Source organism: Gallus gallus, chromosome 3 (genome assembly GCF_016699485.2).
Source record: "Gallus gallus isolate bGalGal1 chromosome 3, bGalGal1.mat.broiler.GRCg7b, whole genome shotgun sequence".
In the NCBI taxonomy this organism is placed as follows: Eukaryota; Metazoa; Chordata; class Aves; order Galliformes; family Phasianidae; genus Gallus; species Gallus gallus.
Genome location: NC_052534.1, coordinates 24,575,354 through 24,599,731, shown reverse-complemented (window position 1 = coordinate 24,599,731; position 24,378 = coordinate 24,575,354). Strand labels below are relative to the sequence as shown.

At 41.4% G+C, this 24,378-nt stretch overlaps 1 long non-coding RNA gene across 1 annotated transcript in view; it reads left to right on the top strand.

Annotated features, from left to right (window-relative positions):
- Nucleotides 1–383: 383 nt before the first annotated feature.
- The window catches only part of LOC101749926, a 120,118-nt gene continuing 96,123 nt past the window's right edge, over nucleotides 384–24,378 (top strand). Inside the window, exon 1 of the long non-coding RNA XR_005858313.2 lies at nucleotides 384–414. This is a non-coding gene — a long non-coding RNA (uncharacterized LOC101749926). The remainder of the gene's footprint in view (nucleotides 415–24,378) is intronic.

The window sequence follows — 24,378 nt, the reverse complement described above, 5'->3', positions numbered from 1 at the left end:
GTTCAGTATGGTTGTGGGTTTTTTCTTTTCTTTTTTTTACCTGAAACCTACATCTTGTGTTTAGTACCCTTTGTGTAACTTGTAGCCTAAGAGCCCTCTCCAGTTATGTGAAAAGTCTGTCAGCCTTTGCCAGGAGCACTTTGGCCATGCCCAACTGAACCTGGTGCCCAGGAACTCCTTGCTCCCTGTACCTTCCACTGGGCTGGGTTGGCTCCCTGCCTGACCTGATTCCTTTATGGCTCTCTCTAGTATCTTTGTGTTTGTAGCTGTCTGCTTCAAGAGGCTGCCACTTGATTCAGACTAGCCTAGTGCACAGGTTAACAATAGGTATGTAAGAAGGTGTGGAGATGTCTTTAGGGAGGAGACTAGCATAAGAGAGCTTCACAAAAGGAGTGGTGGTTGCAGGAGACTGAGGTACTTGAAATGTGGGAGGCGGCTTTACCTATTAGACAGGGTCTGGGTTGGATGCGCGGGGCCAACATGGGACCAAAAAGGGGGAAAGGAGCTCAAGTGGAATAATGGTGGAGATGTAGTTGGATGCAGCACTGAGCCTTGAGAAATAGAGGACAGGAAATGGCAGGAAACACTGCAGAAGGGTGGCACAGGAAAATCAATAGGAAAGGAGCAGGGTTTTGGCAGTTTAATTGGTGTATTCTTGCACTGAAAAATATGTTGCTGCTGTACAGAAAACTGTGTTTGTGTTATGGGGCAGGTATGGGATGACTGTGCGCCGTGCAATGCAGAAGTGTAAACTTCTCTCTCTTTGTATAAAAGCTCCAAGGATATCCCAAACACAAGACCCTGGATTTCAGATTTCTCTGTTTAGTCTGTGTGCTATAACTTAATCTAATATGACAAAATATTTGTAAGCACACATTTGTTTTGTCATGTGTATGTTTTACTTCTGATTTAAAACAGAATTAGCATTTCATATGTGATATTCTCCCTTTAACAGAAAGGAAAGAAAAGAAAAAAGACTCCTATCCAGCGCTGGCCTGGTCATTTGCTAATCTGCTCTGATGGAGTTTTATGACCTGGGATCATGCTAATTCCCAGTGGTCATGTAGTTACTATAGTTTCACCCATAGAGCAAGGGTTGCGTGCTGCAAGGCAATGCAGCACCAGTTCCTCTGTGGGGTAATTCTGGACGTGGGCATGGACCCACTCTGACCTCCTAGACCCCTCTGTACCTGGATGCAGTAAGCAGCGCATCTCTACCGCTCATTCCTCTTGTTCTGCTCTGCTTGCATGCTACTCAGAGAGGTTTTGTTGTGCTTCTGGACTTTAAGTGACTTTGGAGTTTAAAGTTGTATGTTTGGGGGGGAAAAAAAAAAGAAAATTTGTACAGATTTTGTGTCCTACTTCATAGAAGGTGGTTTTGCTGATAACTTGCAGATGAGTAATCCTCCTAGGACAAAGGTTACAGTAAGTTTTATGGACTCAGTGGATGAACTCTGGGTATGGGTATCAGTAGTGCTGTGCTGTTTTAAAGACTTAACATCTTGCTTTTTCTTCCCAGTTGATCTCTGCATCCCTTAGTGTCACCATGTGTCAGATAGGAATGAAGACTATTTTTACTTCATAAATCCCAGTGACTCTTAGGAGAGGGGGTGCTACCATATTAATTTGTTTGGGGCAAAAATCAGGGCAAGGCAAGATAAAGCATCAAAGATTCCTGTCTGTGCGGCTTATCTGCTAACTGAGAGATATGCTGTGAGTCTGTTTGTTTTATACTTACAAAAAGGAAAACTCCATCAAAAAGTGTGATATTGCTTATATAAATGTTGCCACGGCTCTGCCTGTGACAGATGTGTTTATTAGAAACCCATACAGCCTCAAGATTTGGGTTTATGCGACATTGATTTTTTTTGATCCATTGCTGTAAATTGCATGTAGATTTAAATCCATTGATTCAAATTGTGCTGGGAAGATAAGCGTTATCAATTGGTGCGCAATTTCCTGAAATGCCTTCACCCTTAGGAGGAAGGGTTGCAGATGCTGTGTGGGATGTTGGAACGTGCATGTTTCCATTTCAGCCCTGTGCAGGGCCCTACGGAGGGGCAGCATGCAGCCCTGCCTCCCTCTGCTTTGCTTTGTGACCAGAGGATGTTGGCTTCAGAAATGTCAGCTTATGTCAAGCATCTTTCATCAGCTTTGACTTTGCTAATGGTATTAATTTGCTTTAAATACTTCTGCCATTTCAGATACTCAGTCCTTTGTCAATGGAATGGGACCTGACTCCTTTTGCATTTGAGATGTAGAAACCTTCCTGTTCACTTGCCAAACAAGCTCTACTTTGGGTGTAGAAAATGCAGTTAGATATCTCCAGCAGACTGTCTCCTCTCTGTTGTATATCGTATCCCTTCTCAACCTGGAGGCAAAAGCCAAAATGTCACAAAGTAGGCAGCTGCTTCTTCCTAAAACACCTGTGAGTCAATTCCCAGTGGGCATGAAGATGAAGATAACCTGGAGTGCTTGCAGGGACAGGCTCCATTCATCACCTAGCAGTTCCTTGCTAATCTGTTTTAACCCTCCCTGATGCTTTTTTCATCAGTCTTGCCAGTTCCAAGTCTTGTCAGCCAGGAGGGCTGGGTTGCCCACCAGATGTGTCAGGAAGCTGGGGTCCAGGAACATCTGACCTGAATCTTAAACTGGCGTGCACTGAAGGTGTTTGTGAGCTTCTATTTTAGTGAATAACAACTGCAGCTCTTCTTTCTGTTGTTATGAAAGCAGTTACTGACACTGTGTTGGACATCTGACAGTTCATGGGCTGAGATCTCTGTATGTTGCCACTCCTGATGATGTGGAGTTACCTATCAGTAACAATTACATAACACTAACTGTGAGATAGAGATAATTGCTGAATTATTTTGAATATCTTGGGGAAATGCTCTATAATTGTCTAAGTTGTCTATGCAACAGAAGTATGTTGTCTGTCTAAAACAAGAAGGGACTTGATACAGAAATCTCTCCAATCTGAAAACAGCACTTTCTTTACTACAGGTAAATGAAAATGGCATACTGATTGATGGAGAAGAAACAACTGCAAGTTGGAGTATTTATTCAACGTGTGCCCATGTACAGCCTTAAAAGCAAAAGCCTATTTACAGAGGATTAATATCATAATCCTTGTTGTTTTGTTTTAGTGTCTTGTAGCTGAGCTGTCTTTTGGAGAGAATGAAAAATATTAAAAGGAATGGAAAAGGCTGGATTGCTCAATTGTGAAGCAGCACCAGGTTGATATAGGATGCCACTGCCTATTACATTTCCAGGCAGCATCAGGCTGAGGGTGTGAGGTGAGCTACAGCTTGCTCCATTTCACAAGGCTTTAAGGATTCTGGTTTATAACTGTGTTATATCCATAGAAAATTCTCTCAGGTTGCTCATAATTCTCATACTTATTTTCCCTATGAACTCATTGTCAAACCCACCCCAATAATTAAATAGAAAAAGGACTTTTTCTCACTTTTTCTCCCTTCTATTTTTTCCCCTTATATTTGAGGTTTGTGGAGATGCTCATGCTTTTCAATTATTTGCCTTTACCACACAGGCTAGAGATGTATTTGTTTGGAAACAGCCCCCCCACCCATTTCCCCCATTCCCCAAATGAGAGCTGAGTGGCTCACCTCATCCTCTGGATGGAAGGTTTTAAGAAACTCTTGCAGTGATGTGAGAAGTACTGAAGCAGGGTAGCCAAACTGCAATTTATGTTCAAGAACACATCTTCTTTTGTGTGATGGCCTGGACAAGCAATAATGTCAGTGTCTTGTGAAAACTGCAAACTGTTTTAAAAGAATTCTTACATTAAATTAAGTAGAAGCAGGAATGTTTTCCAGACTTTTTTTTTAAATCTAACATTGCATTATTACTGTCTCTGAATAGCTATTGTGTGCAAAAACTGAACTAAAAGCTTTGTGGTTTGTTCCAGTGTTTCACTTAACTCTTTATTAAGTAGTCCCTGGGTTTTTTTCAAGTCCATCTGTAAATTTGATGTCCTTCACTAATGCGCTCAGAAAGCCATGTATAAACAGAGCAAGTGCACTTTATGCCTATTCATTGTCTATTGCTGAAGAGGCCCAATTTTTTCCTGATGTTTATTTTTGAAGTAAGAGTTACTGTGCTCAATGGAGTAATTGGGCGTAAAAGAAAAAAAATATCAAGAACAAGTAGAAAATTAGAATGTTATTTCTCCAACTCTTCTACCTTAGTCATAAGCCCAAAGGTACAGTCATGTTTAAACTTTTCTTAAAAGCTTATATGTTTGGGGGATGTGTATAGTAAATCAGTTATTCAAATGAGTAAGTTAAATGGCAGTGGTTTGGAGCTCTGCATTCCCCCAAATTTTTCGGTTTCATTGTTCTACTTCGTTTTCTTCAGTGCCAGTGTCATTGGAATGTATTGCAATGTGACCTTAGATATTTTATGAAATAGGCCATATATGAGCACGTAATTCCAAAATAAAATCCAATGACTTGCCACAGAAGGGAGGAGTTGAGCTAGAGATTTGTAATACCAGTACATTGTGCTAAGGGAAATTGTAAAGGTGAATCATTTATTTAGGGCTCTCTATTCAGTTACATTATTATTTTAGAAGGGAACATAGTAAAAGGATGCCAAAGCCACTCCTGTTTATACAGAAAAAGTGTGGTGTTTTGTGGCTTTTTTTGTAAAGATTGAAGGTTTATCCACAAAATAGTAAGTATTGTTGCCCTCTACTGTATGTTGCACAAAAATTTGATTTTTCAATGATTTAAGTTGTTTGGAAATCGAAAGACTTGGCATATATACTGCCTGGAAACAAAACAAGATATTTGAAATCCCCAGATGATTGCTGTAGCTAGTATACTCTTTCTCTGTGCATGGGAGCTGGGCTGCTGGTGTAATTCTGCTAACGTGACCTCTGTGTAGGTTGTGATTTCTTAGATCAGTACAACTTGCATCAGAGTAGCTTACTCAGTTGACAAGTGTGGTTCTTTTCTAGTTGGCAATAGTGATTTTTGCCCTGGAAAATGCTCTCATTTTTCAGTAGTGGATACTGCTAAAAGGAAGAGAGGTAGACACGTATTTAGACTGGCTAACGTATATCTCTTCAGACTAAACATAGACTTGCAGAAAATAGTGACTCTGACAGAAGTTCATAAATCGCCCCTCTACCCTCTCCTACCGCCTGCCCCAAGTTAGAGAGGATAAGTTGTCTTGGAGGAGGGCAGTGGGGAAGCATGGAACATGGGAAGAGGCAAGAGAGTAATGCCTGAATATAAGTAACTTTCTGACACTACATACGTTTATCTTTAAAAAGATAAAATAAAAAAATCACACATCAACACCTAACAAGATATCCATCGAAGTGAGATATAACAAATAAAAGAAGTATGTAGTAAAAGGTAATCACAATTCACCAAGAGTCTACTGTGTGGGAGGGTGAAGGAAGAAGAAAAAAAACTCTGGAGATGAGTATTGTGATTTATTTTGCAATAATAATACGAAAGTCTTAATCGGTTATAAAACATAACAAAATTAATTAAATAACAATTGACATGAGTTAACTGTACATAATCCCTCACTTGCACTTTTATCTATTTTACTCCTGGGAGTTTTTTACGAGCATATAAGCTGATCTACAGGATACAGGGATCTTTTGCTAATTAATTAATTGGTACTACTTGTGGCCCCACGTAACATGTGGTCTTGTGTAGTGTTGTGCAGTAAACTATAACTATTAGACTCTAGCCAAGACATGCCCTGGCATTATCACTTTTTTTCATTGATCTGCTGTGGAAACCTTCCTTTATGAGTCTTGATCTGCTGTTAAGATTGTCTTGAGTACGCACTTCTGTCTGCTGAGAGCATACTGTCTGGAAGCAGAACAAAAAATATTCAGCCACACTCATCACAATAGATTGAGATAGAATTGTTTAATGGTAAAGTTTTCCTAAAAAGAATAGCAGATATTTGCAGGACAGTGGCTTGCTGCTTTTTGCCAGCAACGTTTCACACATCTCGCTAATCTTCACAGATGAAGTGTGGCATTGCATACCAAAGAGGATGGTGGGACTTGAGGCAAATTGGAGAATGGTTAAAGGCTCTTGACTATGTCACTCTTTGCTTGGCTGCCCACAGAGCTCAGAAATGATGCTACTCACCAACTGCAATCAGAGGAGGGTGGCCCAAAGAGAGCATGATGTGCAGCATGCAGCCACATCAGCCTACACATTTGGCAACCATGTATAAAAGGAAGTAAGTCCAGAATGCAGCACAGTGGAAGTAGTAAACATCAATGGTAGAGTAGACCTTTGCTTTAGAATGGTGGGATGAAATCTTGCTCTGTTGCATCCAGAATATCACCTATTAGTTGCAGAGATCATCTGCTGCTGGAGAAGGTACCTAAGCAGGAAAGGAGGAAAATTTGAGAGCGGTAGGTAATGTCTTGTGGTCAATTGTCCATCTTCAGATTGTCAGGGTGCTCCTTCTGCTTCATTGCAAATGTCTCCACTCTGTGCAGCCTGAGGATGTGTAGCCTGCTGATTTCCTGTAATGCCATCAATCATGGTAGGTTTTCTTGAAAAACAATTGTGCTTTTGTTTTAAGTCACCAGTTCTTAAGGTATGCAAAAGATAAGGGAATGCAGTAGGAATTGGGCAAGACCATGAGGAAAGAGGGGAACTTCCCTCTGAAACTGTGCTGCTGTGTGGGGCTCTGAAGCACAGCAGGCATGTTGCAGGTCTAGGTTGTAAGTTTTTCTCAGCTGTTCTATAGTTAGATCAACAGTTACCATGTGAGAATGTTCAAATCTCAGCACCCTCTTAGTCCTAAATGCGTGTTTCTCCTTGCCATTCTGCTGTGGCTTTCATAGGAGAAAGTCAAAGTGCAGGTACACATGTGGTGGGTGCTGTGCTCGGTGTTGCCATTGAGCCAGGCTCTTCATCTGCAGTCTATTTGTCCTGCACCACAGTTTGGATCTGTGGTGCTTTCTTCATCCCCCTCTGCTCTTAGATTTTTTTTTTCTGTAAAGCTATCTAAGGGACTCCTATGAGATCAGGTTCACAGTGTGGATTGTGGATTTTGCTCTCCTCCACTCCTATTGCTGGCTGCTCCAGCAGTTCTGATCAAATTCCAAGTTTGCTGTAGCTAAGACTCTTTATCAAGGGAAAGCATGCTGTATGCAAAGCACATTGAAGTGCCCTCTTATGAAATGAGGTTTGACTTTCTGTGATATCAAAAAGAGCATTAAACCAGAATTTAATCTATCCTGGGAAATCATATTTCACCATCTAATGCCTGAAGCCCTTTTCTTTTTGATATGAGGATCAGAATTTTGATCTCTCTCGTGGTTCGCCTAAACACTTTCTGTAAAATGACAGCAAGTTAATAAGTACAAAATAGTGGGTGGTTAACTACCATTTAGCAGGCCAATGCTTTGCCTAAATGGGAAAGCTCTTTATGTAAGATAAGGAGTAAATTTGAAACAGTGAAATTAAATCAGTGTAGCCACATCCTGTAGACGCTCCTGTTTTGGTATTAAACGAGCTAGGGTTATTTCAGCTTACAACTTAGGAAGACTTTTAAACTCAGCAGTGAGTCTTATCCTGGAACAAAGGTCTATCCACGTGAGTAAGTTGCATTAATGCATCTCTCACTGTTCAGCCATCTTGGAAAGATTGTTCAAAGCCTATGAGGCAAGGAGAGCTACTAGAACAATTGCCAAGTGACTTAATGAAAAGAAAAAAGTCTGCGTGTACTACATGTGAAGTGTCTCCTTCGATAACGTGTGATAGTGTGAAACAATGGAGTGGGCAAGCTCGATAAGAATTTCCAGTAGCTTTGTGCTGAGGGAAAGGGGCTATGATAGCTGTGCAGAGGGCAGTTTGTTGTAGACTGATGAACTGACAGCTTTTGTGACACGAGGATAGGGGAGCTGATACCTGAGCCAGTAATGGGCTGCTGAAGCTAGGGTGGAATTATCATGTTGGAACACTGTTATGAAAGCTGTTGTAAGCATCATGTGCTCCTCCTGGGGGTAATGGTAATGATGGTATAGTAAGGTGGTGTCAAGCAGAGGTGCTGCTTTGATAAATACTAGTATGGCTGTGTCTAAGGACCTTCTGAAATGCTGGTAAAAGTACTCCTGTAGAAGTGTGTAAGAAGCTTATAGTCGCCCTTTTAAGGACAGTGTGGTATCTCCTGCAGTTAGACCACTTTGTCTCTACGTTGCCTTTCCTCCACTGTCAGATGATACTGGAATGATCATAATTGCATATCCTTGGCATGGATATAAACCATGCAAACTTTGAGAGATTTTAAAGCCTTCTGAATGTTGTTTTTTTTTTTTAAGGAGAAACAGTAATGAATCAGAGTCATAGAATTCTTGGAGTTAAAAGGGACCTTTAGAGGTCATCAAGTCCAACTCCCTTGAAGCAAACAGGGCCATGCACAGCTCGACCAGATTGCACAGGGCCTGATCCATCCTCACCTTGAAAGTTTCCAGAGATGAGGCATCAACAACACCTCTGGCAACCTGTTCCAGTACCTCACCACCCTCTCTTTAGAAGTCTTTTTTTCTTATATCCAGCCTAAATCACCACTCTTTAAGTTTGAATCTTATCACAACAGACCTTTCTAAAAGAGCCTGTCCCCTTCTTTCCTGTAGCTCCCTGTTAGGTACTTCAGATACTATCAGGTCACCTTTGAGCCTTCGCTTCTCCACGCTGACCAGCCCCAGGTCATTCAGCCTGATCCTCACAGGAGAGGTGTTCCATCCCTTGGATCATTTTTGTGACCCTTCTCTGGATGCGCTCTATGCAGGTCCATGTCTCTGTTGTACTTAGGACTCCACATCTGGATGCAGTATTCCAGGTGAGGTCTCATCGGTGCAGACCAGAGGGACAGGGTCACCTTCCTCAACCTACTGGCTATGCTGCTTTTGGTGCAGCCCAGGATCTGGTTGGCTTTCTGGGCTGCGAGGGCATGTTGCTGGCTCATGTCCAGCTTTCCCATCCGCTAGTACCTCCGGGTTCTTTTCATTGGCTGGGCTGTGCTCCATCCTTTTATCCCCCAGCTTATATTTGTAGTGGGTGTTGCTACAACCCAGATGCAAGATCTTGCATTTGGATTTGTTGGATGTAATGATATTCTGTGCCCAAGTCTACTCAGGTTTGTCTACATGGCTCTGAAAATGTCATCCTGACCCTCTGGTGTGATGACTGTGCCCCATACCTTGGTATCATCAGCAAGCTTGCTGAAGGTACACTCAACCCCTCTGCCGATGTCATTGACGAAGGTATTAAAGAGCACTGGTCCCAGCACTGAACCCTGTGGGACACCACTTGTCACTGATCTCCAACTAGGCATTGAGCCATTGACTGTCAGTCACTCTCTGGACTTGATCGTGCAGCCAATTCTTTGTCCTTTGAACAGTCCACACATCAAATCCATATTCTTCCAATTTGGAGAGAAGGATGTTGTGGGGCACCTTGTCAGAGGTCTTACTGAAGTCCAGATAGATGACATCAGTGGCTCTTCCCTTTTCTGTTGATTCAGTGATGCCATAATAAAAGGCTGCTAGGTTGGTCAAGCAGGATTTGTCCTTGTTGAAGCCATGCTGGTTCACAAACTTGGGTATATCTTGGGTTCAGGCAGTTAACAAGCAATACCTATAAATCTTGTATGTTTGTTGTACCAATCAGCAGAAGAAAGTGTCTTGGCTCACTGTTCTTTCTAGATCAGCCTGTTCTCCAGAGGTCTCTGTCAGATGTTTCTCCAAAGTGTTGCCACAAATCCTTCCCCCTCTGTTGCAAATTGATTACCGCGCTTTTCTGCTCAACTCTAATATGTGCAAGGCTCCAGCAGACAGCATGCAGTTTCCGGCTTTGCCCTTTTCTTCCTTCATCTGACACATAAGTTTGCTTATAAATCCCATGGAAAACTGCTCAGGCTGCCTGACTTGGTTCCTATTTGCGACTTCTTCATGGAATGTCTTGCTGGTAGTTAATGTTGTCTGAGTTTCCTATTTTGTTAAAAGTTGTGCCACTCTATCTGTATTGCATTGTAATTGCCTGCTTCAGTGGGCATAAAAACTGTGCTCTAGCATAGCCTAACTGCTCAAGGTGAACATGGAAATGCTTAAGGCCTTTCTTATACTAGGCAGAAAAGTGTAGCGTCTTTTTATCAAGATTGGGGCAATCATATGGGAGCTGATCTTTCACTGAGAAAAGGGGATTATATTCCTCAGCACTTGTTAAGCAGTCATGTTCAGAGGTAAGGAAAAAGAAGGTGCATTTAGGAAGTTTCCAGATTGTTCTGCACCACGTTGTGAAATAGAATGAAAAGGTCTCATACAGCTCCATACCTGCTTCTGGCAGAAATTTCGCTAGCTCAGTGGGACTCTGCTCAGGAAGTGACACCTGGACATGCTGTTGCATATGTGTAGATTACTTACAGATGGATTAATACCAGAGTGCTGCAAGGATGAATGCCTGCGCCATGGTGCTATGTCTTGACTGACTCTGCAACTTACATCAGCAGGCTGAAGAAAAAAAAGTTACATTATAAAAAGAAAACTAAAACATTTTCCATTTTTTTTTCTTTTCAAACTGACCCAAGAAGGTCTAAATTAAATGAAGCTGGCAGGTTCAAGTGTGACTCAACTCATTGTTTTCATTCTCTCCTTTTGGCAGCCTTCACTAATTCCAGATGTTATTTCTCTAACCACATGGAAAAAATTCTTATTGAAAAGGAGGGGTGGGGAAGAGGGTGAGAGAGAGGGAGAAACTGTTTTCCTGCATTTGGTACATTTTTAAAGCAATGATGATGTTGCGTAGACAGTACTAATGTGCAGCAGGCACTAAAATTAGCTGGAGGCATGCCAAGGAGGAGACAGCCCCAAGATAAAAAGCCTCTGTGTTATAGGGGAGGAATAAGAAGAAAGCCAAAAGCAGCTAGTTCAACAAAATGGTGTTCTGTCATTCTAGGACTCATTTGTTGGGAATTGTAAGGGCAGGACAAATGGGGAATTTAGCTTGTCCCACAATATTGGGGAAGCTTGGAGAGCTATAGTATCATGTCAGGGAGGGAATGACTGTTTTTCTTGCACCCTGATCACAGGGGAATATATGTTTAACTCATAAATAATGCCTTACTCTGAATGGAAAAAGGATTTGTATCATCTTAGTGTGCTCTTAGAGCACATGAATCTACTTTGACTTACCTTGCATTGCACAGCGTAGGGACAAATGGAGCACTTCCTAATTTAATATAGCATGTAAGCTCTTGTGTATTGCGGTAACGCTATGTTGCAAGGTGGTTTCAGACTCCCCTTTTGTGCTCTTGAGGTACTGTTCAGGATTCGAGAACTCCAGGGGTCTGAACCAAACCACCCCTCTGCTTCAGGGGCTAAAGGGCAATCCCTTTCTACAGTTCCTAGCACAAGGTGAAAACAAGAAGTTATGGACTGAAGCATATAGGAGTTGTGCCTCCTGGCAATGCATAATAGTATTTGGTGGAGGAAAGTGGAGTTTCAGAGCTTACTTCTCACCAAAGGAAAGCATCCATTGGTCCCAAACTCTGGAGCCAAGCTATACCTTGTGCCACCATCAGTGCTTGCCCTTCTGGCTGAGCAAGGACACCTGAGGGCATAAGTATGTGAGCTTAGGACCCTCCACAAATTAATGTCGTACAGAAGATCACCCATTGACTCCGAGCTATCGTACAGAGTACCATAATCTTATTAATAGAAGCTGGTTTAGTGAATACACATTTAGCAGCAGGCTTAGAGCAAAGCATGCAGGAGGAAAGAGCAATGTGCTTTTGAGAACCGTGAGTTTTCTCTCTTAAATGAAGCTTTTACATAAAGGACCTCCTTATAAGACCAAGTTTTGGAGTTTCTTATTCTTAGGGGAGAAAAATCTTTCTCTATAAAAAGAAAGGCCAGCCTGCTTCTAATTGATTGGCTCGCTATGGTTTACTTTTTTTTGCTGATGCTGTTTTTTCTTTTTTTTTTCCCCTCAATGTACAAGATGCAGTAAAATGATATGGTGCTAGCAAAAAAAAAAAAAAAAAAAAAACTGAGAGGGGTTTTCTGTCTGTAGGTGGTTCTGTACTGAGAGTCCGGAGAGAAAAAAGAAATGCTCTGTTATGTCGTTTGTTGGTAAAAGTAAGATCTGTTACTGGAAAATACTGTTTTGAGATTAGCTGGTGGTAAGCCATGACTAATGCTCATTGTGCCACTGTGTGCTTGCTTTTGGGTTACTAGGTCTCCCTCCAAGTCCCTTCGCTTGTTTCATGTAGCTGATGGAGCCTGCTGAAAATTGTACTGTAAGGTCTTTGGTACAGGGACTGCTTTTTCAAGATTGTCTGTGTGTTGCTTAATGCAGCGGGGGCTCTGGCTCAAGACTTGAAGGCTTTGGGCATTAAAATAGCAAAAATAGTAAATTCAGTGTTGGTTCTTGGTTGTACTGACCTTTACAGCCTCTGGGTCACTTCAGTTTTGGGACTCTGGGGACTCAGAGCCGATGTTGGGTTTCATTCAGGGGGTAGAAGCCAAGTCTCCAGCCATGTTCATTGTGAAGTTTTCAAAATGGAAAACAATTGTTGATTCAAGTCCAAGATATTTTCTGGCTCTGGTAATCTTGTGTTCATCATGATCACAATTAAATATATTCAATATTGGGTTTAGGGGCTTAGTGGGATGTATTGTGTTAGAACCAAGAGAAAACAATACATTTGTTACTGGTTTTTGTTTTATTTACTTAGTAGGGCATTTACTTACTTGGGGTTCTCTGGTTTTGTGGATAACCCTGAGGATCTTATTGCAAAGCTAGCAATGATTGCTTTACTTTTCAGTAAAAATAAAAATGTGAAAGGCCACACAGCTTTTATCTCCATGTATTTCAAACAGAACTTGCCCTACTAGGCTCCTTCTGGCACTTTAACAAAAAACTTTGTCCCACTTCTGCAGATGATCAGCGATAAGATACTGTGCTGGGAAATGATGCGATGATACAATAGCTAACGGCTAAGGAGTGCTTGTTCTAGTACTGACTTTTGGTGAACTTTTCTGGACCAGATTCAGGCAGGACTGCTGCAGAAAACAGTAGCTACAAAGTTATAACAGCATATATTTTTTCCAGAGCGTATAAAAGCTTGCCAGAAGGGTTCACCCAAAGCTAGACAAAACATTCTTGGCAACGTTGCCTCTGGTTGGGTTGCTTCCTTCTGTGTAATGTAGGGAGAGAATATAAGAGCTACACTGCCTGAAAGGAAGATCTAAAGAATCAAGTATCCCAAGGAGAAGATTTTGTTCTGTTTCAAGGGTACTTTTGAAAGAAGTATTTGTTCACCTTGGTGACATCGCTTAAAAGAAACCATTAAACAATTCAGGTTTTCAAGCTCCCCTTGCAAGAGGCAAGGTAAAGGAGTATACTTTCGAGGTCAAATGAGTCTACTGTAATATTGGACCAACCAGCCTGGCAAAAGCTGACAATATTATTGCTAACAGTATTTAAATGCAGTTCTGTAATGTGATTCATCCAGGTCTCTGTACTTGGTCTGTAGGTAGCTGTTTCCTTCAGCAGCAGTCCAGAAGATTCAGGAGGTTCATAGTATAGTGGTAAAGAGAATGCCAACATGTCACCCATGTGATATGTGAAAATAAAAGTAAATAGGGAATGTGCTATCTTTACACAGTGTTTAGACTTGTTATTAAAAACAAAATAACTAAAATTAAAAATTTTAGAACAAAATTAAAAACAAAATTATTAAAATTATTTACAGTCATGAAGTTGCCTCATAACTTCTGCCTAAGATTTTATTTAAGAAGGAGAAGCTAAGCATGCTTGGTCGCTCATCCATGAGGACAGTTGTCCTAATTTATAGATGAGGAGGTAGGAGGATCAATAGTGCCAAGCACAGAAGTGATAATTAATTGGTTTGAGTGGAACCTGAAGGTCTCTGAGGTTTGTGGTGAATCCATTCAGTCAAGGACAGGACTTTGTTTCATCCTTTCATGTGGCTCTTCTTATTTCTTACATGTATGGAAAGTCAAAGTGAAATGTTAAAGTGGAAGGAACGTATGGCATTCTGGTTTTTGTTTTTAACATGAACTTAATAAACACATATCCATAACAGATTTAATTTCACCCATAGCTGTTGATCAAAAAGTACATGGAAGTTAATTTTCAAATGCTTTCTGCTATGCTTAGCAGTTTCAGGGTTTTTTGATTTGGTGGAGTTTGCTTTGCTGTCTTGACTGTACAAGGTGAACTAGATGGGTCAGAGGCCCAGATTCCAGCTTACTACTTCGATTAGGTCTCCCAGTTTGCTAATACTGGAAACATTTTCTTTTCCTTTTAAGTAGGGTGTAATATTACTTTGATTCTTCCAACCAACATTGTTTTCTGTCCATGAGTGGTTGTATTTGTGTCATGACTGAAGTAACATCTATAGATTAGATTGTACCTGCAAGAATTTTAGAGGTTATGACCTGTTTGTATATCTGCCATTCACTCTTGTTCGTACAAGTAACCAAACACCTTCACAGAATCAAAGCACGTTTGAGATTGGAAGGGACCTCTGGGGGTCATCTGGTCCAACTCCCTGCTCAAATTAGGGACAAGATCCTTCTCTTTGGTCATTAATCTTTCTCCTGGTTTGCAAGGCCAATAAGTGGACCTCTGAAGCAAATGCATGTATTAGTGTGTGTAATGTAAGTGTGCACTGAGAAAGTAATCACTGAGAAAATAAATGCCAAGTATGTTTTTGCAGAAGATGGAATGTAGTCAGTATGTATACAAATGTTTCAGGGAGAAGACTGGCCCTTTGAAAGCCTCCTAAAGGTATAGTTTCAACTGATTGAGTTATGCAGAAATTGGTGTTATCAAATACTGAGGAGTAGGCAGACTAGATGGAGATTTCAAACATGCTTGACTTTCTGCATTCAAGGGGTCATGCCAGAAGTAAGATTGTCTGAAAGTAGTGTGACTATTTCTGGCAATAGTTAGTTGTGAAATACTTGACATTTTCAGCAGTTTTCAGTTGACTCAGGCAGAGAAGTCTTTAGTTATGAAAGTATTTAACAGCAGTAAGGGAAGCTCCAAGCAGCAGTGAATAACAGTTCATCTAACAATGAACATAAAGCAGTGTGTTTTTCAACAGAAGAGGGGAAAAAAGAACAACACAGGGAAGTGGTGATGACTGTTGTAGGACTGAAGTGTGACTTTTTTCACCCTGGATAGCAGAGGAGTCTTATCCGAGGTGAGTCTACAGCTTGAGAGAATGAGAGAGACTCAGTACATGAAATGGAAGATGCAGAGTAATTCTCAATGGTTAGGCCCTGTGGGGCCAACAAAGATGACAAGCAGGGTGGAACATGGATACTTGCAAGCTCTATTGCATTCAGTATCCATCATTTTTGCTGCTCTTTGTTGGTGGTCCTTTATAGAGGTTGACAGTTGAGGTTGTCACAGCTGTACCTGCCCTAGCACACACAGGTGTGATGTGAAGAATAGTGGAAAGCTGAGCTTCAAATGGAAATCTACCTAATTGAGGGAGAGTGCAATAATATAAATACAAGAACAGTTCCTGTTATTCTGCCTGTGTCAGTGGATAGGAACAAGCTAAAAGAGCAGGCAGACTTACGGTGGTGATTTTTTTTTTGTTTGCACAGTTATCAGTTGTCTCTTGCATTCCTGAGCCAAAGGTGGTTTGTAGCCCTTGATGGATCACTCTTACATGGTTTTGTGCAATTGCTTTTGAACCTGTTTAGTCCTGGTTTCTGCTGTATCCTGTGGCAATGTGTTCCGCAGCTAATAAATAACTAGTGCAAGAAATGGATATTTTGTCTTTGTACTGGACCAACATTCTGACAGGTACATTTAATGTGCCTTTATTTTTGCATCACTTTTATCTGCAGTAAAAAGCAGTTTGTTTTCAGATAAATACCCTGATATGGGTTTGCCACATGGCTTCCCATGGAAATTCTAGAAAGTGATTTCCATTGGTTGTGTTGGTTAGCACTGTGGGATGTGGCATAGCAAGGAGGATGGGACTTACCACTGCTGACATCTGCAGGTCCTCATGAGAGATTTAGTTACTGGACTCCTCAGCTCTGTCTTTAAAGTAGACTGACTGGTTAAGCATTATTAAATGTAGCTGGTAAAGGGCAGTGTTGACTTCTAAGAGGCTATGGCAAGACTCCATTGTTGTGCTGTGCAGTCAGGGCCCATAAACTCAATAAAACCAGCATCTCTTAGACATCTTGGATCTGTGTTGTTAACAACCAGCACGGTTTATCTTAAATCTGCAACTGTGGCTCATCTGAGTATTTGTAAGAGGAAACAACTCAACATGACTAAGAACTTTCATGATCAGACCCATAATACTGGTGCTGCTAGATTTAATCTGTTTGACTTTCATTTCTAGAGAACTACACTGGCATAACTGCTTTGGTGATTTCTGCCAGCCTAATACTGTTGCTTTTTATGACAGACAATGTAGGTTTTCCTGTTTACTTTCCCAAATAAAATGTCAGTCAAGTAACCTTTTAGGAAATACTGTGGGTCACTTCTGTAGCATGCCTCACTGCATGGAAACATTTATTGCCAGGATGAATGATATTCTTAGATATTCATAGGAAATAAACAGCAGTAATCCTGACAGGAGGTGTTGGCAGAATGAAGTGTGAACAGGAAGTGATTGAAGATAAAAGACAATCTCAGGAGTTACCTTTAGCTCACTGTGTGATTGTAGGTGTGGTTAAAAACAGGTCACAACAGAGCATAATGCCTGCCAACAACAAAGCTGACTGGGGATCCAAAGTTTGCTCATCACTCAAGCTAGATTGATATTATATAACCAGACTGATCACACTGAATAAAATTATTGGTGCTTAACATATGCTTTTTAGCTTTAGCTGCGTTTCAGTGTAGGCAGAAACATATGCCACGTGTCTCATAAGCAAAGCTGCAGTGACTACTAGATAAAGCTTCCAAAACATTTAGCATTAAAACATTTACCTTCCTTTTCATTTCAATTATGCACGGAATGAGGCAGGAGTCCAGGCTAAAACAGCGTGTAATCACGTAATAGGGACTACCTCATAATGACAAAGGCAGCAAATGATGGTTGCACCATCTACCTTCATTAGTGTATTTCCCAACCTCAGTTTTTTGTTGGTTTGGTGGTTTTTTTTTTAAACTTTTAGTCCCAGTGGCTATCTTTTGTTATAGCTTTAGTGCATGTTTGCATATAATGCTTTACTTACTCTCTAATACAGACAACCACACATTGGATTATCAAAGCATTGTTGACTGGTATCAATCTTGTCTGCCTTAATTTGAGAGAATTTCTCATTTATTAATAACAGGATGTGTGTGATAAATGTGGGCTATTTTGTGCATGTTATCTTCTTGCTCGTCTGTGCATACAAAGCCAGAACCCTTGGGTTTTGGGAAAAGAGAGAGAAAAGATGAAATCATGAGCAATACTCAGTGTTTCAGTAGATCTCTCTGAAGCTTCCCTTCTGGTTTACAGCCTGGCATTCATAACCCCTCCACAATGATTTTGCAGCTCACCTGCCTTGGCCACCAGCACCCTGTTCTGTCTCCAGAGAAATACTCTATGTCAAAGTATAAGGGAGATATTTTCTCATGGGGAGCAGGATGTGCAGGACTTGCATGGGATACGCTGTACCCACAAATAAATAGCCTTTATCTGAGACTTGTCATTTACATTTCAAATGATCAAGAGATGAGTGGACTACTCAGTGTAATTACAGTATGCATATGTAGCCGGATAATTTACAGATCTGAATGTGAGCACTCCTTAAACTGGAGATTGTGGTGAGAAGGGGAGGTGGAGAGAGGTGATCTTAACGTTCTGTACTCACATCCCCCTCCATGCTTAGGGCTCTCTGATTCCTGCTCTCAGATGGAGAGTGATTACCTCTCTTCCTTATTCCTACCCTTTTCTATCCCCTTTGTGATTCCTTTGTGCTAGTGTTTGGCTTTGTTGCCAGGTCTCAGCTTGCTCAGTCTTTTCAATTGCTTGCCTAGGTTTAATCTTCTTTGAAAGGTCAGCATTGTGCTAAAGAACGATGAGCCGTGTGTCAAGCACTGGTGTTTGAGGCATTCTGCAGTATGGGAAGTTCACCGTGTGGTGCTCCTCATTAGCTAGAGCAACCAAGCTCACCAGAAGCAGAATGCATTACTTATGCAAGTCTTGTGTAAGATACTCAGCAGAACAATTTAGACACGATCATTGAGCTAAGAGGGTGGTTCCAGGATGTACCTACATAACCACTTGTTCTTAAAATATTAGCTGCACAAATCAGCAGTAGGCAAGCAAAAGGAGCAGACTAGTTAGCTAAGCAAATTTTTTTGTTGATGAGTCCCTCTAAGGCACTGCCCTGCTCGTGATGAAAAAGGCCCTGTCTCCCTTCTCTCCTACTGCTGCAGAGAAATTTGCTTAGACACCAGAAACGTTGCTGCGTTACCTCACCTGGAGAGGGAGTAATTGTTTGGGACACACATGATTTGCTGTTCAAATTCCAGCTCCTCCCTGGGTAGGTCTGTTTACTCTAAACTGTTGGCTGGGTTTGGGTCTAAGGGCATTCACACACACAAATGGCAAACAGGTTTTACTTGACAGAGGGCTTCACGGTGGGGAGGTTGGAGGCAAGGTGCAAAGCCCCAGCAAATGAAAGACATGAAAAATGAAGCAGCATAGCTATGCTTAGAAGTTCTTAAGTTCTTAAGCTTGCTCTTATTTTTACTCACATCTCTGAGGGAAACCTGGCTTAAGAGGGAAAGAATTGCTAGATTGCTTCTGGTAGATGTGTATCTTTGCCCAGGCTTTCTTACTCAGTACTTCCCCATGTTGCTTCCCTCATGTATTACACAAGGCTAAGTGACTTTAGCCTTGGAGCTGTCAACTCTGGATAGGATAGGAAACATCAGAGCAATGACTGAACTGTTCTTCAATAGTTCTAGATTTAAATACTAGTTCTGAGTCATCCTTGTGATTTTTTTTAATTGTAGATACATATGTATCTTTTACCACATGAGTTGTCAATTGTTCATGAACTTAATATTTTATTTTCTTGCACCATTCAAAAGAATCTTTCTACTCTAGTTGTAACACTAGGGCAGGAAAGCGCTTACAGATGTAACCCAAATATCTGAATGTGAATTGCTTAAGAAGACATCTTTTACCAACAGGCAGATGGAAATGTTTCTGATGAGAAGGGAGGGGAGTTTGCAGAAAGGAGTGAGCTCTGACTTGCATCTTTAGAGCTTGTCAGGGCTGTATTTGCATTAGCCCTGCTGAGTGTGTGCTGTCAAAGTCTCTTCTCTGCTTATGGCTCTGCTGGGGGCTCAGTGACAGTAGAGCCTGAGAAATGCTTCCATGTAGGCATCGTGTTGTGGAAGTTGGCCAAAACACAGCTGCAGTTCCAACTACACTTGCAAAAAAAAAAAAAACTGTTGACTCCAAGTCTCATCCTTGCACCTGCTGTAATGTGGCCCAGCACCTCCTGGTGCTGCCCCAGGTGGTGCTTACACCTGCATCCCTTAAATTAGGGCTAGGATTTTACTCGAGAACAGTGGTTTGGTGAATTTACTGCTCCCAGGATGTGAAGTAAAATGGAGATGACTTGGTTAAAAGGACACAGGCTGCAAAACAGAATGAGGTGTGAGATGGCGAGCGAGACAACAATCATGCTAATTTGATGCAAATGATGTAAAAAATATGGGATGTCCATCAAAAATTCAGGCAACTGAAACTGAGTAGAGATTGTGGGAAGAACATATTTGGGGAAAACTTTGTGGCCTAGTGTGAAATTACAAATTAATTTGCTTCAGGTGTGTTCAGGGATCTGTACCAGCTTCTAGTGGAGGTTCTGGGTTTGAAATGTGTTGTATGAATCCATGAACATCTTTTAAATTTTCTTTTTACGAGAACTAATATTTGGTGAAAAGAACTATGTTGGGTCCAACACTTGCTATAATGTGTTGTTGGAATTTGAAAAATAATAACAGTGAGAATGATGAGAATGTGCGTGGATGATAGGATGGGAAAGCCAACAGCCGAAGTACTTTCTAGAGACATTGCTCTGAGAAAAGAGCGAACTTGGACTCAGGGATAGGAAGGTAAGGATATTTCCTGGGGCATAGTGTCATAATATAGATTGGGTCAAAGCAGAGTCATGGTGCTGTGAGAAGGGGAAGATCCTGTCTCCACACCTGTGCTGGTTCCAGCTGCTGTGGTACTGGCAATCACTATGTGCTAGTTTCTGTGTGTGTTGGATTGCTCTATGGTATAGTTCAGCTACTTAAAATGACAGGAACCTGGTGCATGGTTTTCTTATTTTTTTTCTTTTTCAATAAATGAAGTTCACTATGTGAAAGGAAGAGTGAATGTGGGTGCTAGTGCCCTGAGAAAAGGGACTGTGCCACATGGCTGGTGCAGAATGGAGGTTGGCGCTTGCATTCTGCAGCCCTGACTTGTTGCATCAGCACTGATTCAAGCTGGAAACCACCAAAAGGGTTGGCAGTAGCTGAGGGTGCACCTCTCCCTAAACTGACTTCAGGAATGGCTCAGGAGAACAAGTACTGGTGTTTTTATTTAACTGGTGTTAGAATGGATTCATCGTGCCAGCTTATGGCTGGTGTTTCGAGGTTTGAAAGCTGGTGGCAGAAGTAATGTCTAAGACATAATTTTTTTTTTCTGGGGGAAAAAAGGGAAAGGATAATTTGTAACTTACGTGAGTCGCTGCTGATACTCAAAACCATGTACTATAAATGTTTTTATTAACTAGAAGTTTCTATCTGTTCCCCAAAAGCACTGCAGTCCATCCAGCAGTTGAACTGGTATTTCCGTCGTGGAGATGGATGCTTTCCTCCAGAGAGGCCTTTCTTTCTCCTCCAGCAGTATGTATAAGGGATATACAAAGCCAGCTGGTCAGATGGATTAGAAAGCACTGCACCACGTCAATGGGACCCTTTGTTTGTGTTGTTGAGAAGAGATTCTTAGTTAAGAAAGAAATGCCTTCCTTGTAATCGCAGCTAACGAGGAGACCCTGATGTAGTTTTTGTGTTTTAAAAGGCTTTGGCAAAAGATGTTTTGGACTCTTGGAGTAGTTTATGTTCCACCCCCCCCTCCCAAAAACACTTGATCCCTTAAGGATTTGCCTGAGTCATGGATTTTTATTGGGCTTGTTAACTCTGTTGTTATTTTTTTTCAGCTAGCAGAATAAAGAAATCCTTTGGGGAGAAGCACTCACTGGGGATTAGCTGCAAGTGGACCCAGCAGCTTGGTGGCTCCCCAGAGGGGGGGGTGACCTCTGACTCCTGGGTCAGATGCTGACTTGTCTTTTGCCTCCTGACTGAGCAAGCTGAAGGCTCCCAACAAGTGTTTGCTCTGTCCTCACTGGTTTCCCTCCGTGCAGAGATGGGCAATGCAGGAGATGGGTTCTGTGTTATCACAGCTGCTACTCCACGAAAGCAGGGGAAATTGATAAAGTAGATAGAATATCAAAGGCTATGGTAACTGTTATTGGAAGGAAACCATAACCTGTTGTACCACCTAGGGGGACCTGTTTGCTTTCCTCCTCCATAATTTCAGAGCTTCTTTTCCAGCGGGGGTTTTCCCTGCACAGCAGTGGTTCTTCAATTCATTGCAAAGTTGAAAGATGGAAAGAGTGGCTTTTGGAAAGTTTCTGCTATGGATGGTAACTCTACCTAGGCCTCATGGTATCACGGATGCTGTGGTGGTGGCAGAGAAAGGTATCAAGGGAGCTACTTGCACGAGCTATAACTGCTGTATATTAATAGAACTAATTTACTTTGGCTAGGATGTTACAAGCAATGTGTTTGGGATGCAAAACACTGTAAGAAGAGAAGCCAAAATTTAAACTGAAACCTTACATGTAGGGGAGGTTAGATTTTGTGTGTAAGGCTAATATGTAGATGAGTGCCACTGAGCAAATGAATTATGCAGATTAACTCTGCCTTTGAGAAGACTGGTTAAATACTATGCTATCCACTGCTTTCCACTGCCTTTGAAATCCTGGCTGTTTTACAAAGCAGTCAACTGCATCTTTTATCAGGTTATCAAGGGCTTGGATCAATTCATGATGAATAAACGTCCAACCTACTCTATTGAAAGCTCTGTCAGTCATTGTAGTGGACCGGTAGGTTTTCAAGAAACAGCTGTGGAGAAGGAACCTTTCCCTCATAGCTATTGTTGGAAGAAAAGTTACAAATCACTTTCATTGTTGGAAGGGAGTGTCAGCTCACATGGAGTTGGGTTTAATGATGTGTGATTTTTCTTGTGAATAAACTGGATGGAATTAGGTGAACCTCCGGTGTATTAAAGCATTGCACCTTAAAATGAGATTTCCAAACAAGTCAAAGGAATTAAGCTCTAGTGCAGCTTAAATTTATGCCCTGGCATGCAGCAAATGGGAGGAGGGAAAGAGTGATATTAAATATACTAGACATATTTAAGTGTTAGCTATTTTTTCTTCTCAGACATTTATTAGGAGTTGATTTCTTGTAAACATGCATGGCAGAAGAATGCTTTTAGAGGCTTTATAAAATGAGTAGGCTGTAGGAGCTGTAGAGTTATATACAGAGGTCTGTGTGGATGAAGAAGCAGCAGATGGGAAGAAGTTGTGTAGAAAGCTGGCAAGGAGCAGGAGCGATCAAGGAGGGGCAGGCAATCTGTAGTATGTGTAGGAAGAGAAAGACCTTTGGGGTTAAGAATATAGCAAACTGTGCCTTTCTGTTATGTACTCCATTGGTCTGTGCAGAACTGTTTCTTTTGTGTTTTTTTCCCCAAATTGGTTGCAGGTGAAATGGCTTAAAACTGTTATCCATTAGCAAACAGTCCAGAAACTTGTAGTATGTATTTCTCCAGCAATGGCAGATGTCAGGAGTGCATCAACTCTTTTTGCCCCAGCTTTCCACGGGGCATTAGATTAGGTTCAAAGTCTCTCTGTTGTTTGTCAGGGTCCCTAATGGCCTGCAGTAAGGGTTTGCAGGCAGCTGCTGGTTGCTCAAGGAGGAGAGGTTTTGCTCCTCAGCTACCAAGAAACCTTCTTCAGTTAGAGTCAGATTGCTGAAGGTAAAGCAGCATGTTACAGCTGGTCATGTCTCTTTCTGCATCGTGGACATCCTGCACCCCGTCTTCATTACTTCTTTTCCTTGCTCCTGGCTGCCAACTGCAAGTCCTAGTGCCTGTCAGCCGTGAGCAAAATGGATTCAACTCACTGGCCCAGAAGAAAACTAACGTGACAAAAAAGTGAATTGTTTGCTCCTGGGTTAATGAACTGAATCAGCTCTGTGAAAGCTCTGGTGAACATCAGAGTTTGATGCAAGAGAGAGTGCATTAACATGACTGAGATGGAGAGGAAAGGGCAGGGCTGGAGTGTGGGATATGATGCTTTTGGTTATGATGAGCTGCTAGAGTGATTCACACAACTGCCCAGGAGGGTCTTTAATACAGGACTGTAAAACAGGAACTGCTGTTAGCACAAGCTGCACCATTGCTGTTATTATCATAAACAACCAGTTGTATGTAAAAGAAGAGATTGAAATGCACACACGACTCCAAATTCATTCAGAAGAGCAAAGTACCTGATAGATGTTGGCCACGTTGTAATGCACTGCTGTGAGTCACCGTGGCACAGTAATGGTGAAGGTCATATCAGAACTTATTGGGAAGGAAAATTAATCATCAAGGTGAAGGTACATTTATTACCAGTCTCCAATAACCATCATGAAGGTACCATGTTCTGAAGAAGAAACAGTGTATCTGTAGAAAAAGTGTTAATGGACTGGACTTACAGGATGCTCCAGGGTTGTCATTTGAGTTCTGAGAAGCATTTATCATGACTTCATTAAAGCTCATGTAACAAACATTTTGGAAGCTCTGTTTCACATCAGCTGCCCAAGTTGAATTTAGCTGTGTTGTGCTGGAGGTGATGACTGAGACGTTTGCCTCACAAGGTGATCCAAGAATTTTGGGCAGAGAATTAAGTTGTAATTTATTTAAAGTATGAAGGAGAACATTTGCATTTTGTAGTGTGTTCACAGCTTCAATGAGTTTGAACAGTAATTAATATCAGTAGTTAAGAAAAGAAAAAAGTTACTAGATTTTCACCATTAATCTTTTCTAACCTTCATGTGTCTTTTTCTCTTGCATGCAAGATTGGGATGAAATGGCGTTCTTCTTCATGTTCTATTTTGTTCAGAAGATATATGGTAAAGGTAACAGAGAAAGATCCTTGGAAGACTTTCTTTGCTTTCAGTGCAAGTTCAAACCATTTTCCATTTAGTAAAATTATGTAGATAGTAAACTGCAGAAATTCACGTATAACTTTGTGCT